The following is a 12,851-nucleotide window of genomic DNA, read 5'->3' on the forward strand; positions in this document are numbered from 1 at the left end:
TCTACAAAAATGTTAAGCTTGTGACAAAAAATTGGAGTTTGGAATTTTCAAATTTAATAAATCAACTCATATGTGATTCTTGTCGTCGGACAATTTTTCAGAAAAATATACCCGTAATAATTACTAATGAAAAAAATAATTCTATTCGTAAATTTGTAACTAATTTAAAATATTAATTTCAAATTAGATAATTCTAATAATTAAAATGTTTTGTTAATTTTAGAAAATATCGAAAATGTGGTATCGAATTGTTCTGATGAAGAGTGTGATTTTGACGATGAGAGGAAAGATCCAAGCGTTTGTTTTAAGAATATTGACCGTCAAGAAAATTTGAAAAAAGTAAAGCGAATTTTGCAAGAATGCAATGATACATCGAAGCTGCAGAAAGTGTCTGATGAGACTGGTAATGAATCATTTGAAATGGACGAGAATTTGATTACAGAGATAAAAAATGCGTTAGACCAGGAAAAAAATCATGCCAAAAAAGTTGAATAATTTGACTCAGGAAGTTAGCATTCGAAAAATGCAGAAATATTTTCAAGTTTCACACAGAATGGCAGTAAAAGCAAAAAAGCTGAGGAAAGAAGGAGGATACAAAACCTGTCCAAAACGAAAAAAAAAATAGGAAACCAAATAGTGATGAGATAAAAAAATAAAGTGATTGAGTTTTACTTGTCAGACGATGTAAGTCGCATGATGCCAGCCAGGGAGGAAAGATTTTATTTCTGTAAAAACTAGTAGTGGTCGAGAGCACTACTAGTTTTTGTACAAAAGAGATTGTTACTGAATTAACTTAAAAGATTTGCATGCTATATTTAAAAAAAAACATTTATCGACATACAAATAAGTTTAAAGAGTGTATTATGGCAAATAAAGCTGGATGTCACAACGTTTGTGATTGCCACAAAATTTAAGATTGAAGTTCATCGGCCTAAAATCTGAATGCCTAAAACACAATGAATTTTTCGTATCATCTTATCGAGATGCTTTGCTTGATATTATTTGTGAAAACCAAACAATGCCCAGGTGTTAAATATTTTAGTAATAAATTGCAAAATGTTTGCTCTGATAATTCTATTACACAAGCTAATGGACGAAAACGGACAGATATAAAAATATTTCTATCTATTTACAGCATGATTTTTTACGAATTAAAATTATTTATATATTTCTTCTTTCACAAAATTTATCCTTACAAATTTTTATTAGTTCATATAAATAAAGCATATCATTTTTTTGTTCTAATCAATATTGTAAACAAAATAAAAAATTTTATGTTTGATCAATATGACAATTTTTTATGTTTTTTATGTTAGTTTTGTACAACAAACTAAATCAATTGAAGAATTTATTAATATACTTAACGAAGATCTTCCTCGTGTCTTGAAACATGATTTTCTAGCAAAATCGCCAAGTGCCTATTTAACCGAAAGAAAAAACGGCTTGAAAGATGGAGAGTTTTTGGTTACCCTTGACTTTTCCGAAAATTATGCTTTCAAAATACAAGATTCTATTCAATATTTTTATTGGTATAATAAGCAAGCAACCTTACATCCGTATGCTGTTTATTGTAAACAAAATGAAAAGCTTAGACATCATTGTTTTACCATAATTTCGGAAGAGGAAAAGCATGACACTACAAGTGTGCATTTATTTAATAGTAAGCTAATTCAATATTTACAAAATATCTACGGCAGTGATAATGTTAAAACAATTATTTACTTTTCGGATGGAGCTTCGTCACAGTATAAAAACAAGAAGAGTTTCATGAACTTACTCAATCATAAAAATGATTTTAATATCGATGCCGAATGGCACTTTTTTGTATATTTCAGAGATTTCTTCGCTCTTATGTGTCGATGACGCCACTGGTCATATCAGAAAGCCCAATTTTAAAACCACTTTCTGAAAATTTATTTTCCTCATTCACTTTTAATGGTTCATGTTAAAAAGCAATCAATGTGCTTGATATTTGTATAAAGTGTACAGAAATTAATGCTAATGGGTATATAATTTTAATTAAAGTAGTCTATAATTTTGAATGTAATACTCAAATATACTACTACTTAACTACTGTAATACTCTTTTCAAGGTAGGGAGAGCGGAGAAATCAGAAAAAAAAATAATAAAAAAATTAAATATAATTATCTACAACTTCTTATAAATACTTTTTCATAATATAAATTCCTTTTACTTCTAATTTTGGTATACTGTTTAAAATTAAACAGTACTAAATAATCAAACTTGTAGGGTAATATGAACTAAGTCTGACGCTAAAATATAAAGAAAGGAAACATGACTTACAACTTGGCTTAATTTGTTTCCATTTATATCGCGTTTTTATTTCTTTTGCTATTATTTGTTAAATTTATCAATTAATAGAATCTACTGCTTAGATTTGGGTAAATAGTTATTTTTTTGTTATCAAGAATAGTCTAGACTTAATAAACTTTTAAAAAACTAGAAATATATTTTTACTTAATCCTATTTAGGAAAAAAAAACTTAAACTGAGAATAAAAAAAAATCGGCCGTTGAATGTTAAGGAGTTTTTAACTGGAGAGAAATGTTTAATTTTCGTACAGCTAAGTTTTCTTTCACAACCATACTCGTTTCTTATCAAAACTACTTCTTTCTAAATAGAATTTATTTTCAGAGATTCGTTAGAATTATAATGTCTGAGATTCACTATTTCAACTTCCAATGCAAAAATATTTGCTCAAGAAAATACGGTGCACGGTGAACTGAGAATTTACAAGTATTTTTAACGTTTCCTTTTTATTCACAACTTAAATTAATAACTTAAGATAGCGTTTAACACACAGAAAAATGTAGAGAAAAAACAGAAGCATATTGCTTTTTCATATAAATTTTCTTAACATATTTAGAAATGAATAAAGAAAATAATTTATACATGAATAAATTATTTTATTTTAATCTTTACAAATATAGTTTCGTTGATTGATGGTTAGCATTTTTTATATATCATAATTTAAAATAATAATGAAGTAGACGACTTTGTGAAGTGAAATTAAGAAATATTTTAGATTGGATAAAAGATTGGATTATTTATAGAAGAGTTACATCACTTTTTTTATATCTCACTATTTTTTAATCTTATCACTTTTTTTATATTTAAACAGGTTTTAAATATATAAGAAGAAAGGACAAATGAATTCAAGAGCATAATTAAGTCTCAAAATTTTTGAAAAGTGAATAAACTATATGACCAAAAAGAAAATAGGATTGAAATGAATCAGGGTTCGGTGACAAACATTGAATTGAATTGAATGCAGATTTCAATGGCATTAAGTCCACAAAAGGTCAAGCTGCGTCAAACAAATGGTTTTAAAATAAGGTAAATGCATACTACGATTTTTAATTTTTACGGAATTCATAAAACTGAATAGAACGAAACAGATGTATTAAAAAGTGAGTAAAACCAGATAAAATGAAAATACAGTAAAATATTATAAAACATTTGAATTCAAAGAGGACTAAAATCAGATAAAATTGTACATAGGATAAAACAGTTATATACAATATAAAAGACCAATTGCGCGTAGAAACACAAAAATGTTAGGATGATGGGAGTCACCTAACAAATCCTTCAGAGTTAAAATAGAACTAAGGAATAAAGTAAGACGATGACGGTTAAAACATGGGAAAATGAATAAAACTTTACAAGCGTTTCATTGCAGAGGAGGTTCCCCAAACGACAAAAGTAGATGTGTCAGCCGAGTGTGGCCGATTCGGAGACGGTTTAACTCAAACATCTGCATGCTGCCGACGCAATACAGGATAAGGGTTAAAATCAGTTTTTACTGAGTGCAATCTATATATATATTTCTCTTACACGGCACAAAAAAAAGCCTCATTACAACTCCCCGAATGGCAACGTTAGAAAATCGACCAATGATTGCTGCTAAAAATGTCACATGGCAAATGTCACATGAGCTCAACATATAGCGCTTTTAAAAACGGAAACAATAACCAGAGTGAGCATTATCAGGTTGTTCAATTCAGATTCATGCCCTAAAAACATGATAATATTTCATTTAAACTCAATTAGGAATTAATTAGGCTGGCCTTCTCCATGACTATAAATAAGTCACAAGGTCAGACTTTTGAGAAAATCAGTTTAGTATTAACTTAAAATACTATGTCTTTGATGATAATATACTATGTCTTTGTGCTAGAACTTTGTGTTCATTGGCGAGCGAGCGCAGCGAACCATGGTTCACGGCGTGAACCACATAGGATTGCGTAGCAATTCTCGGGGGTTGGCGAGCGTTAGCGAGCAGGGGGAGGAGCCTCCTAGTTTGTTATAAATTTTAAGATCCCATTGTTGTTGCCATGGAGATGAGATGAACTGTCGAAACTACGTTTTTGTGTCCGCGGTGCCGCATGAGTAGTTTCGGTGACAAAAGAGCAAGCTCAAAAATATGCATTTTGAGTGAAAACAAAATAGTTTTCTAATCATAGTAACTATAATTTTTTTTTAAAAAATACTTAAAATTTGCAAACTAAGTTCAATATAATACAAAAGATTGTAATGAGTAAAGAAATATTCATTGAGATTATATAGTTCTCTAATGTTTGATTTGGATAAAACAAAATTCATCATAAAAAAAAAAATCTTAACTTTTTACACAAAATCTTCTACATTTAAAGTTCTCACTGACTGGATTTCGAGAATTTTAGGTTGTATCGTTGATCGTTCTTTGGAAAAATCAAGTTTAATCCTTTGCAACGCCGGCAAGGGTTTTAGGTTATCCCATAAACTACTTTCTTCTGGATCATTTCAAAGCATCAAAAGAAAAAAAAAATATCTTTGAAGTTTTTTAGTCTTTGGTTCAACTGGTAAAAGATCAGAGAGCATAAGCTGGTTTCTTTTGGTGAAGATATCTAAAGCGCTATTCTAAAAAGAATATAAAAATAACGAAACATTTCATGGGAATTCGATTTAAATGCTAGTAAATACTACAAAATAAATGGAGACGTCTTATTTGATCAGAAAGTAAAATATTATATAATCAAATAAGGCGTCTCTATTAACTGAACCGAAAAAATTTTTTTATATTTTTGTACGTATAAAAATTAGATAATATCTCAATAAAATTATACATAGAAAATTTTTTGTAAAGCTAAAAAATTAAGTTTTTGTTTTTAAAATTTAATCACCAATTACCTACACTAATATAGTTCTACTATATTTTATTTTATAACCATCGTTGAACAGCCGACCCAATTTTAGGGTTTACGACAACTAATGTTCAACTCCGTAATCTTGAACCCAATCCAGAAGACAAGGTAATTCCTGGATCAAGTATTGGGAGAAATTTGCCTACGTGGAGGACTTTTTGATAGAACTAACCCGCATTTGCGTTAAATGGAGAGGAAGACCACGAGAACCTCCCACGGTTAGCCTGATGGCAAGGGGATTCTAACCCATGTTCCGTCTACAACTGAGGATATTTCAAGTCAGCACTGTGGTTAGTGCAAGCCGGGTGCGGAATTCGTATCGACCAGACATCACCGGGGTCGAACCCTGGTTCACTTCATTGGAAGGCGAACGCTCTATCCCCTGAGCCATAACGGCTCTACTATAATAAAATACATATCCACCAAAAGGTTGATTAATATTTTTCTTTACAAATAATTTGTTCATTTTTTTAAAAAAAAAAGAAAAAAAACACGCTTAACTAAATAAACGTTTTTGTAACAGACCAAAAGGCTACATAACATACTACACAATTATTTTAAATTAAATTGACAATCGTTTCACAGCGAGCCGTAATGTATAAAGGCACAAAACGCTCGTCTCCCAATGAGGTAACCCAGGTTCGAATCCCAACAGTAGGTTGATACGAATTCTGCACCCGGCTTACAAGGACCACAGTGCTTATGTAAAATATCTTCAACGGTAGACGGATTGTGGGTTAGTTCTATTAAAAAGTCTTCTACGAAGGCTAAATTGTCTCAACGCTTGGTCCAAAAGTTTCCTTGTCTTCTGGGTTGGGTTAAAAATTACAAGGTTGCGGAGTTGCTCAAGGATAGTCATAAATTTATTTGGATTGGCTGTTCAACACTGACTATAATACAAAGTAAAAAAAAATAATTGATTCGTAGCACAAGAAGAAAAGTAGGATTGATACCAGCAATAACAAAGCAAAGTATTTCACTTGTTTCAGTTGGCACACCAGTTTCAGTAGATTTAGAACTTAATAGATTCAGATAAAAACTATCAACACGATGTAACAATTGACATTATAAAATACCAGTAACGCGTTGAAAAGCAAAAGATGCAAGGATTACATTTTAAAAAATAATATCAAATGAGATAAAATACTTAAGGTAAGGTCGTGGTTTGATATTTCTAAGATGAATTTTGCAGCAAATCGTTTGTTGCCTTAATGAAATAATTAAGACATCAAGTCAAAGATCTGACACATCCGAAGGAGAAATTAGTGACTATTAGAACTAGATTTTCTTAATTGCCGAAAGCTCAAAACTAAGTTTCGAAGTTATGCTTCACTAAACGTGGGAGTTTCTGAAAATTATTGGATGAATCAAAGAAGCCTGAAGGTTCTTTCTTTTCTCAATTTGTTGGTATATTTTAAGAGTGATTAAATTTATCGACGCATGTGTGAATCAGAAATTCTGAAAAACACCTCAAACTAATTAGTGACTTTCTGTTTTCTACATAAACTTTCGTGGCCTGAGAACAAACAATTTACAGTTTCGTGGTAGTTTTCTGAAGATTAATGAAAAAATCGAAAGAAATCCCATGCCTTTTAATATTTTTAAAATCATAATAACTATTCAAATATTTAAACCATATTGCCAGAAAAGTATTTTTTAGCATTCTTAAATGTCTCGTCACGTTCGGGACTTTAATATTTTAAGAAATTTCTTTAAATAACTACATAACCCGAAAGGGAATTCGTTATAAAATATCGGTATTGTACTTTAGAAAATTTAAACGCTCAAAATAAATCCTCTCTTTTTTGGGTGTAAAAAAAAATCATCTTTTATGTGACGTGTGGGCGCACAAAAACTAATTTCTTAAAAAAACGTCTAACAAAGCAATTAAGAAGTTTCTTAGAGTTAAGAGTTTAATAAAATAAAAACAAAAAACATTAGGCTTATTTGTAAGATTATTTTCAAAACTGGCTTGCAAATTATAGCTATTTTTAAACTGATGCTTTCAAAATGAATAAAAAGAGATAAAATACGAATAGTAAATTATTATATAAAAATAGGTAAAAAAATTCGCGTACACTGAAAGAGCAAAATATACACTTTCAACATTTTGACGGCTACAGATTCTTTTTTCATGTAAACATTTTCCACTATATTTACTTAGAGCTGTAATTCATTTCATTTCACGTACATTTAAGATTTTATACCTATACCTAATCCCCCATAAATGAATTAATGAGTCAACTTCGTTAGAAGTGGTACAGAAGCTGTTTGTGCATTTAATTAGTTTTCATTTTATGTCATTATGAAGCGCTATGAAAATTATTCAATTTATGAAATTATAGGCCATGCCTTGAAAAGGGGCTTTTACCTTCTACACGTTTCTTAGAATGGAAATAATTTGTTAATGAATTGATTAAAGGGATATACAAGACGAACTATAATTTGAAACTTAGTTTAAAAATAATTTAATAAACATTCTAAATATTAGAGACATTTAAAAATTCGTAGGCGGAAAAGAGTAAGTTTAAAAATAAACTATAATCTTACTTTTTATCAGGAAAAAAAATGTACACCGGTATAAAAAAAATTGCAACGTTTTTGTGCTTTTGGTTTAAAAGAACCTAATATTTTAATATAACTTATTGGGTTTAAAGTATGATAGCACAAAAACTGGCAAACTTCAGCAGTATTAAGAACTGCAGGTTTTATAAAAAGAGAGAGAAAGAGAAAATAATTGAATTCAATCTAGTGTTTAATACAGGGATGAGATTAGCCAAAAGGCAAAAAAGCTGAATTTCCACGATAGTAAATTTTACGCAAGCGCAACCCTTTAACAATAAATTCCAGACTGTTTAAGATAATAAATAACAATGTGTTGACATAAAATTGTGTATTAATCTATTATTACATAAATGATTACTTTGATACTTAACATTTAGTGAAAATAAAAATTACCAATTGAAAAAATAAAGCTGGAAATTATATTTTTCCTCAGTTCACATAAGAGACAATTATTTCCTGAAAAACTATCTGGTTTAACAAATTAAAACTACTGAGAATATACATTAATATTTCATTTCTTTTAATAAATACTGTTATGTGATTTATAGCAAATATATCAGTAATATTACTTTTTAAATTATATTGGAAAAAAAACTTTAACAATGGACCGAATCATTATGTTCATATTATAGTCTAATATAACTAGAGCCTTCTGAAACATATCAATAACAGTGAAGTAGAAATATATAGTAACTCCTTAACATACAAAAATTGCTATTTTAGTTTGAAAAATTACCTGACAATCAGCAACTGTTTAGATAATTATTTTTTATTTCATAAGAATTTGGTATTTTATAGCATAAATAACAGCAATTATAAATAAAATTTTGATGATGAGTTAATAACCCTTTCGCGCCCAACGGGACACATACGTCCCAAGCAAATTTCAAAAAAATCTTTTGCGACAGAAAAGTTTATCTGTCTTATGGGAGACTTTCCCACCAGTCCTGCCAATAATTTTAAAGGTATTTTCATTCACAGAACATAGATGGCACTACCGTACATAATGCTGCCCTACTCATAGTTTATGCTACCAAAATTGTTCTGTTGTAAAAAAAAAATACTCATCGCGAAAGGGTTAACTCTTTTTCAAAAAAAAAAAAAAAAAAAAAAAAAAAAAATTATTAAATCCCTTTTTAAGTGATTGCTTTTGTTTGCTATATTTTTTATGTTTGCTATATCTTTTATGTTTGCTATATTTAGTCGTTAGTCCATCTTTAAACATCTTGTGACAAATCTTATTTTTTCGTCTTTGCAAGCACAGAATTAAGTTTCGAATATATTCCCTTCCAGTTTCTCTGATGTTGTAACACTTACACATACTAATAATCATCGTTAGAAAAACAGTCACCTTTATAGTAACTAATTGATTTAGAAATCACATGAATATGAAACTAGATATACAATTTTGAAAATGAGAAAATACAAACTGGAATATGGAATTTTTAAAACGCGTAAATACAAATCTCGATTCATAATTTTTATCATGATGCGTAATTTTTAGATTGCATAAATCAGAATTATGATGCATAATTTTTAGAATGCATGAATGCGAATCCGAATGCTTTATTTTAAAATCACGTATAAATACGAAAATCAATGTTTAATATTATAAACCGCATGAGCAAATCAAGACATTGAATTTTAAACTTGCGTGAATACGAATCGCTACATAGGTTTTTAAAAAGACGTAAATATGAATCACAATATCGGTTTTTTAAATCTCGTATATAAGAATCGCCACGCACAATATTCGTATCACGTGAATAAGAATCGCAACACGCAAATATGAAAAGCTATGTTTGATATTAAAATCGTGTGCATAAGAATCGAGATAGCAGATTCCAGGCATGGGACCTCTAAAAGGCTTGTCAGAAGCAACGTCGTTTGAACTACGAAAATCGGATCCATCTGGAGGGCGGGTAAAAAATTCGGAAAATCTTATCTGCTGCGAGTAAAAGGGGAGAAAATAGCCAAAATAAGTAAAAATGAGAAAGGATTGGTAGCTATGTAGTTTGAATTTTCTGTTTCTCTAGGAAAATTGGTGAATTTTCTGAAAAAGCGGAATACTTATGAAAAAAAGTGAAATTTTTGAAAATCTGAATTTTTGATAAAAAGAAAAAAAAAAGCTGAAATTCAACAGATAAAAGAGAAAAAAGCGGAAAAATCTCATCCCTGTTAATAGCATCATATCCTTATAAGGACATGCTGAGACACAAACGGTTTTAAAAGCAAATCAAAAGGTTAAATACGTAATACAAAATAAAATTTGTCTTACTAAAATACAAGAAATCGATAAAAATATGAATAACGAAACTGGTATATTAAAAAGTGAATAAAACCAATGATAAAGAGAAGATTACTGGTGCAGTTTAGTCAAAATCACGGCAGATAGGAAAGGGAAATGTCTATTAAATTGCATTAAAGTGTTAGTTTTCGGTACAGAAGTCAAAAAAGTGCGTCGGTTAAAAGTCCCTTAAATATTAAAGGCAAGCATCCAGAATCTTTAAAATAATCAATAAGTTCCCCTCATTAAATCAAGTTGAATATTTAACAAGTTTTGCTCATTAAATCAAATTGATTAAAGGTTCAATAAAAAAGGGGGGACAGGTTTTGAAACTGATCACAAGGTATATCGCTCATGGGCTGCAATAATGGCACAACTCAAAAAACACGCGTTTTGGACTAAGAACAGTGTAAATATGAAAATACACATTCTTTTCAGCAGCAATACTAGCCAACTCATAATTCAACTTGAAGGTAATCTTCGTTTAAGCAAACTAAAATAATTTCTGATGCATTTTCATTAGCAATGAAAACTTTAAACCCACTTATCTCAAAACATGATTTTTTTGAGTTGTGCCGCTATTGCAGCCCATGAGCGATAAAGTAATACACTATGTATTTATCTCTAAAAATTCATGAAGTTGTAAAAAATCACATAAAAATTTTAAAAAAATAACAAAGCAGTTTTATACAATTTAAAATACCAATAGCGAGTAGGAAATCCAATATATTAGGATGGTATATAATGTTTCAACCAACAAATCCTATGAACATAAAATATATTGATTTCATCAAAGTCTAGTAAAAAAAACAAAGGAGTAGGAGTTTAAAAAAAAAACAAATTACATTATAAACAAATTACTTAATATTTGTTTCGCAAAATAATAGTCAGCGCGATAGATAAATGTCAAAATCTGTCCAGATTTTCTCATATTTAGTTCTTAAATAATTAGAAAATTAACAATCTCTCTTAAATTAAATTAGAACAACTTCACTTATTCCGTCTCTTTTCGCCGTATTCAATGTTCGTGTTATAAACTTTGGTCACGCGAAATTTCATAATCTCTACTTACTCTGTTATATCTGATGTGATTATTGTCATATGTGACGTGAACTGGCAAATTACAAAACAACATTAATGTTTTAATGCGTGACGATGGCTGCAACTAAATTTTAATAAATTCACCATGAAGCCCTCCTCGTAGATTTGTTAGATTTAATTCGTACCAAATATGCATCGAAATTATTTACTTGTATCTTGGCGTTTAATAATTGAAAACTATACATGGTACACATGATCTTAATTTCAAGATTTCGAAATATTCTGTTCTAAGAAAATTTTAATTTATCAAATTCAAGTTAGAAGATCAGAAGCTTTGTTTTGCATTAAAAAAATAGGAGGATCTCATAAACTTTCTAAGGTAAAAAAAAGTTATTTATAAAGAAAAAAAAGCAATTTAATTCTTAACACAAGATTAAACTGAATGCAGGATTTAATGGCGTTAATCCTAAAATATAGTTAGAAGAACTAAACATACACACAAAAAATTTATTAAGCTTAGCAATTTCAAAAACAGCAATGAAAAACATGACAGAATTAAAGCAAATAACAACGAAACATTATTTATTTTCTATGATTGCTAGTTGTCAACAAGAAAATTACTTTAATTAGATAAATTGTTAGTACAATTAATATCATCGCCAATAATGCTTCTGCCAGGCAATTCTTATGATTGCTATTCTGAGAGATAATTTTTTTAAATCTCGCTTCAATAAATATTGCTCAAGATGGCATAAACTCCGAAATTGTGTTTATTAAATAGTGAAAGAGCTGAGACAACACGATCAATTAGTGTCATGCCCCACTTATAGTTGAGGGACTAGGGAATTTTTATGTCGTAACCTGAGTTAATTAACGTCTTTTGATAACGATCCGGATGAATTGTTGTGAAGCGTTCCACATCGAAAGACAGTTATTAATGTTATAGTTAGTCACCAGAATTATTTAAAGGGGGAAAAAATAAATTGTCTTTCGAAATTTAGGATAATTTTATTGCTGGCATTATTTTTACTTAAAGCAGCTTATTCATTTATTAAAAATTAGAAAATACCAATGCTTGGTATGCACTTTTAAGCAGGATCCTTTGAGTCAATTTTATAGTTCAAAGCTAGTTAAAAAATCTTTATAAACCAGAGGTACAAACTTAATTAGTTACAATATCAATGAAATTATTTTTTTTCTTAATGCATCCAAGAACAAATAGCATTGTTTTTTTTTCAAAGCATAAAATCTATATATATATTTCTCTTACACGGCGATAAAAAAAAACCTCATTACAACTCCCCGAATGGCAACGCTAGAAAATCGACCAATGATCCGCTAAAAATGTCACATGCCAAATCTAGTTGAGGTGGCCCACATATAGCGCTTTTAAAAATGGAAACTGAAATAACTATTAAGCTAGGCAGAAGTGAGTAGTCTTTGTCGATAGATCTCTATTTTAGTATTTTGTCGAAAGCGCTTTTTTTCACGAATTTATATATTACGAATTTATTTGACGATTTTTGATTTATATCTTGAGTTTATTTGTTTTATTATTGTTATTAGTTATTCATTGAAAAATGAGTCTCAGTCAATGAGTCTTTATTTGAATTCAAATTTATTTTAATGACTTAGTATTTACTAAAAAGATGTAATTTAAAAAAAAAAAAACTTGTTATATGGATTTGAATGATTGTTTTGAATTCTTAGAATTTTGTGCATTTGCAATGTACCTAAGTTATTAGCGAGCGAAGC

The sequence above is a fragment of the Parasteatoda tepidariorum genome, chromosome 9 (assembly GCF_982258835.1).
Source record: "Parasteatoda tepidariorum strain Cologne lab strain chromosome 9, Ptep-v5.0, whole genome shotgun sequence".
Lineage (NCBI taxonomy): Eukaryota > Metazoa > Arthropoda > Arachnida > Araneae > Theridiidae > Parasteatoda > Parasteatoda tepidariorum.